The following is an 8,643-nucleotide window of genomic DNA, read 5'->3' on the forward strand; positions in this document are numbered from 1 at the left end:
ATAGGAGGTGAGAGGGATCTGTCCCTTTCAGGCGGCCCTGCGGCTCCAACCCCCCAGTAGGAACCCATACAGAAAGGAGCAGCTCTCTCTCACTTGATCAGATTCAGGGAGGCCCTGAGTTTCTGCTCAGACACAAAGACCTGAGCCACAATCTCAGCGTCCTGCTGGTACGACTCCCTCCCCTCCCATTCAGGCTTCATGCAGGACCCACCTCTGGCCTCCCAGCCCAGAGGAGATACTGAGGAAGAGCTAGGCCTCATGGAGGGCACAAAGCCGAAAGTAGGAAGAGGTGTCGGACAAAGCGTTGCGGACCCGTATCCCCAGCTCCTGGGGAGCCCTTGGAGCCATTTGAACATGGGGCGAAGGCCTGGGATAGGAGGGGGCGAAGCCAAGAAGTGCAGGGACTGGGGAGGAGATATAGGGTAGTCGGAGACCGGAAGGTAGGAGTAGGTGGGGCTTATCCTTAGGGGCGGGGACTGCGTGTAAGAGTGGGCCAGGGAAGAGCAGGGCAACCGAGGCACTAAGGGGATGGGGCCAGTTGGGCGGAGGGAGGGGGCCGGTAAACAGAGGGGGCGTGGTCAGGACAGAGCAGAGCCCGATCCTGCCCACCAGCTGGAAAGCTGACTCCCAGCAGGGACACTGTGATTCCGGGACACTGCGGCCTTCAGGGCGACGGGCAGCACCAGCATGAAGGTGCCCGGGCGGCAGCGCAGGCTCGGAGGACGTCGTGCGAAGACCCGCAGATCCAGCAGGGACCAGTCCAGAAAGCGCTTCTGCAACTGTAGACAGGAAGGCCGGCTCAGAACCGACGCCGAACCAGGGCTACCACGGGGGCGGTCGCTAGTGGCGGGTTTCCCGGCCCTAGGAACGATCCCGTGGCGCAATCAGGAGCAGGTGGACGCCCTCGGATGGATTTCATTGGGAAGGGACGGGACGGGACCGGTGGTGGCCTGGAAGATGGAAACAGCCTTCCGGCAGGTCTGTTATCTCTGCACCACCACACCTGGGGCACGAAGTGAGCGAAGCCCGCGTTGTTCAGCCGGAAGAGGAATTCCTCGCAGAGTTGCAGGGGAGACGTTTGAGGCCGACCCCTCTGGCTGTCACTCATGGCCTCTTGGCCCCCGCCACAGGCGGCCGTTATTCTAGGTCCCACCACCTGCCTCACTCTACTCACCTACGTCCCTCGTCTCCTCCCTCCTTCCCCGTCCTCGAGCTTCCAGTCATCCTTCCCTGGCCCCTTGCACAGTCATTGTGCCCGCACTTCTGGACTCTACCTAGTAGTCTAGCGTTCCACCATCTCCAGCCCTACCCCAGTCCCGTCAGTTATCCCTGGCCTCGCCCAGCTCGCCTAGCTGAGCCCGCCCGCCGGCCCCGCCCGTACCCTGAGGCTCCTCCTCAATCGCTCAGCCCGCGGCCGGCCCCTTGCCCAGTTAGTCCTTCCCGCACTGCCTTCGCAAGACTCGCTAAACCCTCGCCCTGGCCCTAGCCTTGCTCTTTCAGTCATTCTGTGGTGCCGCCCACTCCCGAGCCCTGCCCTTACCGTCAGCCTGCTCGCCACAGCACGCCCCAGCCGAGCCCCCACCCTGTCAGCAAGCCCCGCCCCCGCAGGGCACAGCTCCCTTTCCCTAGATCCTCCCCGAGGCCCTGCCCATTCTGTCACTCCCCTCAGGCCCGCGCCTGCTCCGGCCTCGCCCCGACTGTCACGCAGGCCCTCCCTGTCCGTCCCCAGGGCCCCGCCCCCTCCAACCCGCTCAGGCCCCGCCCCCACCACGTGGTCTGTGAGGGTGCAAGCCGGATCCCCCACGTTGCAGGCGACCGCAGAGGCAGAGGAGGCGAAGACGTTCCCCGAGCGGAGCAGAGCCGTGAAGCCCTCAAGCTCTGACCGCAGGAAGGGCACGAAGCGGCCGGACGGGTATCCGAACTCGCCTCGAGCCAGGAGAAGGGGCGCGGTGGTGGGGCTTCGACAGAACTCGCTGCATTGGCATCCCGGGCCTGGGGCCCGGGTCCTCATCAGCACCACCCCCGACCTGGGCAGATGTATACAAACGACATCAAAGGACCCCCTGGTTATCAGGGGCCGTGAAACTGAGCGCTTGGGAGGCCCACATCTAGGATTCTAGTCCCAGCTCTATCCTCTGCTGGTTTCAGCCCCTCTTCATGGCTGCCTGCATGGCCTCCTTTCCACGTTTCTATAATGCCAGTCACACCCAAACTCTGCTTGGGGACCAGGAGGGTGAATGCAATGGTCTAAGCGGAGCTTCTCCTAGAGGTGCCCACAGCAGTGACGTATCAGCCAAGCTATGGATGGAGCTATGGGCAGTGTGGGCATTGCCTTGAGGTCCAGCCCAGTGCTCTGCTCTGACCACCAAGAGACTAGTCCAACTTGGCGAAGGGCTGTGGCCGTGGGATCCTGGGGGCACAGGGGGTCAAATTAACTCTGGGGTAGGCACTGGTCCCTTCAGATCCCTCCCTGGGGCTCCACACGGAATGGTCTGCAGCTTCTGTTCCTGATCTCCCAGGGCCTTCTGCACCACAGGACAAACCGAGGGTGCACAGGGCAGGGTGTGAGGGACCCTGGCCAAGTCCCAAAGCCTTGTCTTCTCAAACTCAACTGCCTCATGGGCATGGGGATAATGCCCCCTGATGTGACTCTGGCCCTTGTGGGGACAGCTTCATGGCATCCTTCAGACTTCCTTAGCACCCACTGGCCTCCCAGCAAACTCCTTAGCCTGATATTTAAGGTCCCTCCTGCCAAACTCAGCAAATGCAGCTCCCCCATCAACCTCTCCTCCTCTCCCACCGTGCCCCAGCCATGCTGCCTTTCAGGTCTTGGAACATACTCCACTCTTGCCCACGGCAGGGTCTTTGTAAATACTCCCTCTGCTGAAATGCTCTTCTCTCAAGAACAAGACTCATTTATTCCCACTGGCTTGTTTCCATGAGAAAGGCTTTACCGGAGCAACACACCTCACTTCTCACCCGCAGACTTGAACTGAGGTCTACAAACAAGTTTATCAGTTATTGTGGCCTTAACAATATCTCCAATTCCACACGTTCTCTTTACAATGTGACCTTGACACTCCTGTCATCAAATGGTGGCATCTATGTCCCCATTCCTTGAACTTGAGTGCACCTTTGTGACAGCTTTAATCATAGGACATGGTAAAAGTGATGCTGTGTGACTTCCAAAGCTGGACCATACAATGCCATGGACTCTCTTGGGATGCTCTCTCTTATAACCCAGCCACCATGCCGTGAGGAAGGCAAACTAGCCCATGTCATACATAGGTGCTCTGGCTGCAGCCCAGCTGAGGTGCCAGCCTACACCCAACCTCAACTTCTAGCCGTGTACATCTCCAGACAATCCCAGCCCTTAGACATCAAGTCCGCCTCAGCCATCGAGTCTTCCCAGCTAAGATCCTAGACATTATGGAACATCTCTGCTGTGCCCTTTCTGAATTCCCAACCAATAGAATCCATTAACATCAGACAGCTGTTTTACACACTAAGTTTTCAGGTTGTTTGTTATGCAGCAGTAGTAACTGGAACTGTAACAAAATGTTATTTGGATTCAATATATCTGACTCCTCATTTGACTCAGTTGTTTCAGAACTTGGGCAAGAAAGAGAGTATTAAGTATTGACACCCCAAACCCCACCATTGTCCTCCCAATTTCAACTCAATATCATCTCCTCAGAGAGGCTTTCCTTGACCCCTGTAGAAAGTACCCTCTCTAATCAGTCCAAAATTACACACATAAAAACCCACAGGCTCACTTTTCCTGCATGCTCTACCCATCAAGCCTGTTCACTCAGGCCCCTCTGCTTCCAGACTGGGATGAAGTGGGATCTAGCTGTGCAATGGATTATTTTGTTATTCTTTCTCTTCCATTTTAATTTACTTATTGGCTTTTTGGCCGTATATCTTTGTATTAATTTTCTGTAGGTTCTGTGTTTCTCTAGGGATTACAATATACATACTTAACGTTTGACAGTCTATTTAGTGTTCATACTTTACACCTCAAGTAAAAGATAGATGCATTAAAACCATAAAGGTGCCTTTACCTTTTCCCCTTTATAATAGTTATCATATATGTATTACATCTACATTCATTGAAATACCCCCCAAAATGTTAGGATTTTTGCTCTCAAGTCATATATATTTTAAAGAACTTGATAGGAGAAATATAATCTATTATACTTATTCATATTTTTACCCTCTTGTTGCTCTTTATTTATTCCTAAACTCCCAAGTTTATCTCTGGGGTCATATCCCTTCAGCCTGAAGAACTTCCTTTAACTTTCTTTTAGAGCAGGCCCACAGATGATAAATTCTCTTAGTTTCCTTCACTGAAAATGTCTTTATATTACTTTCATTCTTGAAGGATCTTTTTGCTAGATGTAGAGTTGTTGACAGTTCTTTTCTTGCAGGACTTAATTTTTATTATTATTATTTATTTATTTTGGCCGTGTTGCGTGGCATGCGGGATCTTAGCTCCCCAACCAGGGATCGAACCCATGCCCCCTGCAGTGGAAATACAAAGTCCTAACCACTGGACTGCCGGGAAAGTCCCTTGCAGCACTGTATTTTTTTTAATTAATTAATTTATTTATTTATTTATTTATGGCTGCGTTGGGTCTTCATTGCCGCACGCGGGCTTTCTCTAGTTGCGGCGAGCGGGGGCTACTCTTCGTTGCGGTGCATGGACTTCTCATTGCAGTGGCTTCTCTTGTTGCAGAGCACGGGCTCTAGGCGCGTGGGCTCAGTAGTTGTGGCTCACAAGCTCTAGAGCACAGGCTCAGTAGTTGTGGCGCACGGGCTTAGTTGGTCCGCGGCATGTGGGATCTTCCCGGACCAGGGCCCGAACCTGTGTCCCCTGCATTGGCAGGCGGATTCTTAACCACTGTGCCACGAGGGAAGTCCCAACCTGCAGCAATTTAAAGATGCTGTTCCACTATCTTCTGGCCTCCATGGCCCCCTAAATGTAAAGTGTTTTTGGCTTTTGGTTCTTTTTTTTTCCTGGCTGCTTTCAAGATTGTTTTTTCCTTATTGGTGGTTTTTAGTTTGATTATGAGATGTGTGAGTGTGGGTTGTCTTTGAGTTTATCCTGTTTGGCATTTGCTGGGTTTCTTGAATCTGTAAATGTAAGTTTTTCACCAAACTTGAGAAAATTTCAGTCATCATTTTAAAAAATTCTTTTTCTGCACCTTTAAGGGACTCCAATTTCGCGCATGTTAAACCTTTTCCCATTCTCCCACATGTCCCTAAGTCTCTGTTCAGTTTTTAAAATATTTTCTCTCTCTCTTCTGTAGATTGCTTCACTCCTGGTTGATCTAGCCTCAGGTTTACTGAGTCTTTTCTTTGTCATCTCCCTTTGCTGTTGAGACCATCCTGTGAATTTTTAAGATCTGAGATATTGTGTTTCTTAAGTTCTAAAATTGTCATTTGGTCATTTGTTTTGTTTTGTTTTGTTTTTTCTCAGTATAATTCAGTGATTCTTTTTAAAATCATTTTATTAAGGTATAATAGACATAGAGAAAGCTACAGATATTTAATATATACAACTTGATGAGTTGGAAGGTAAGTATACACTACCGAAAATTTCACCACAATAATCAAGGCCATAAATTTATCCATGACCTCCAAAAGTTTCCTCCTGCCCCCGCCTTTAAAAATATTGATTTGTATTACTGAGACTTTGTACCTTTTGACCAACACCGCCTGTTTTTTGGCTCTTTTTTTAGGCTCTTTTTTTATGGTTTCTATTTCTCTGCTGAGAATGTCTGTTTTCACATTCATTCTAAAGCATCCATCTTTCCCTCACAGCGTACTGTTATAATAGCTGCTTTGAAGTCTTTGTCTGACAATTCCAACATCTGGGTCTTTTCATGGTTTGCATCTATTGTCTTTTGCTTTGAGAATTGGTTGGGTGTTCCTTATTGAGTAACTTTTTATTGTATCCTGGACATTTTCAATATTATCCTCTGAGACTCTGGGTACTGTTAAAAAGCCTCTGGAAATTTGTTCTTTTTTAGTAGCAGGCAAACCTGGTTAGGTGCAGACTGCATGTTCTATGTCACCTGCTGCAGGCAGTGATTCTAATCAGTTTTACTTTCAAAGCTTTGCTATGTGGTTTGGGTCTGCTTGGTGCAGGGGTTAGTCTGGGATATGGGCAGTGGTTTACATGGTGTCAGTACCCAAAGCTTTGCTCACCTTCTTGGGGTGTCTTCCATACAGGCTCAGCTTGGGGTTGAGCCCAGGACTTGTGTTTGTTCATACACAGAATTAGAGGGTTTCCTTCATCCATTCTCTCCTCTCCAGGATTTTATCTACATTATCTGGCTCTACAGCCCCGTTTTTTCTGGTCCTCTGGTCTGAAATATGAAGTTCTCTCAGAGTTCTAACCACCAGCACTGTCACCACTGGGCCTACCCCTGGGGCAAAGCAGCAAGAGAAAAGACAGAAAACTGAGGATTCGCCCCACAGTATTTACACTCAGGGGTCCCTTTTCCAAGTTCTTTTCTCCAGCAGGTGGGTTTTCTCAAGACTTTTCTCTCAACGACTTTGGGAACTGCAGAGCAGACTGGGGCTGAGAGCAAAGATTAAATAAAAATAATAACAAGGAGGGCTTCCCTGGTGGCGCAGTGGTTAAGAATCCTCCTGCCAGTGCAGAGGACACGGGTTCAAGCCCTGGTCCGGGAAGATCCCATATGCCACAGAGCAACTAAGACCGTGTGCCACAACTACTGAGCCTGAGCTCTAGAGCCTGTGAGCCACAACTACTGAGTCCACGTTCTGCAACTAATGAGCCCGTTTTCTGCAACTACTGAAGCCCACGCCCCTAGAGCCCATGCTTTGCAACAAGAGAAGCCACCGCAATGAGAAGCCCGCACACCACAACAAAGAACCAACACAGCCAAAAATAAATAAATAAAATAAATAAATATATATATTAAATTAAATTAAAAAAATAATACCAAGGAATTCCTCACACTCTCCAGCTTCCGGAGGTCCATTTTCCCCGTTCTCTGGCCAGAATGTTGGGCTTCTCTATGGGAGTTTTTGCTGCTCATGTCAGGTTCACAGTTTCCTGAACTCAGAGTACCCTGGGTCTAAGCAAGAAGATACAGGAAGAACATCTACCGGGAAACTCACTACTGCTCTGTGGGTTGTTCTTCATATTTTGACTTTTCACTCCAATCTGCTCTCTATTATTTACTTTACAGTGTTCTTTCTTATTTATTTATTTATTTATTTTTGGCTATGTGGGGTCTTTGTTGCTGCACGCTGGCTTTCTCTAGTTGTGGCGAGCGGGGGCCACTCTTCATTGCAGTGCGCAGGCTTCTCACTGCAGTGGCTTCTCTTGTTGCGGAGCACAGGCTGTAGGCACGTGGGCTCAGTAGTTGTGGCGCACAGGCTTCGTTGCTCCGTGGCATGTGGCAACCTCCTGGACCAGGACTCGAACCTGTGTCCCCCTGCATTGGCAGGCAGATTCTTAACCACTGCGCCACCAGAGAATGGCTTTCTTAAGTAGTTGCTTTTTGTATTTGTCCAGGGTTTTTAGCTGTAACCAGTGGGAGAGTTGGGCTGTAGGAGGCTTACTCTAGCTTAGCCTTCATTCTCTCTCTTTTTCATTTTAATGTTTTTTTCTTCCTTTTGAGGTAATTTTAGACTTACAGAAGTTGCAAAACTAGTACAGAGTTCCTGTAGGTCCTATGCCCAGCTTTCCCTTTTGCCAACATCAGCACTAAGAAATTAACCTTGGATATTACTATTAACTAAAGTTCTAACAACAGAAGTTATTTGGGTTTCATCAGTTTGCCTATTAATGTCCTTTTTCTGTTCTGGGATCCAGTCCAAGAAGGACCCCACATCACATGCGGTTGTCATGTCTCCTTAGTCCCCTCCAATTTGGACAGTTCCTCTGTCCTTCCATCTTTTTCATGATCTTGACACATTTGAAGAATACTAGCCAGCTCTTTTGTAGACTGTCCGTCAATTTGGGTTTGTCGTAGGTTTTCTCATGATCAAATTGAGGTTATACATTTTTGGGGAAAAACACCACAGAAGTGACATATGCCCAAGACTTCATGAGGTTGATATTTATAACTGGTGACATCACCTTGATCCCTTGTTTAGGGTGGTGTCTGCTGGATTGATATTAAAATTAATATTTTACTCTTTGTAATTATTAAATACATTAAGGGGGATATTTTGAAACTGTGAAAATATCCTGTTTCTGCTTAAAGTCTGACCCACTGAATTCAGCGTCCTTTAGTGGATTGTTACCTTTACAGTCAGTACTTTAAGAAATTACAATCATAATGTTGATGATGATGAATTGGATCCCAGAAGATTACTTGCCAGCCATGTACCTGGAACTTATTTTTCCTCTTGGAACCTCAGCTTTCTTATTTATAAAGTGAGATAATTATGAATCTGACCTCACTGGGTTGTGGAGGTGTTGAAATGAGATACTGGCAGAAAAACACCTAGCAGAGGGCTTGACACATAGGTATCTTGGGATGGGGCTGTCCTTGTCAGGGGACTGAACTGCAGGAGAGAGGGCTATGTGTCCTTGTCGGGAGATAACAGTATAGGGTGAAGAGGTGTTCTGCAGGCACGGAGCAGGAATTATCCTAG

The sequence above is a fragment of the Lipotes vexillifer genome, unplaced genomic scaffold, assembly GCF_000442215.2.
Source record: "Lipotes vexillifer unplaced genomic scaffold, Lipotes_vexillifer_v1.1 scaffold75, whole genome shotgun sequence".
NCBI lineage: Eukaryota > Metazoa > Chordata > Mammalia > Artiodactyla > Lipotidae > Lipotes > Lipotes vexillifer.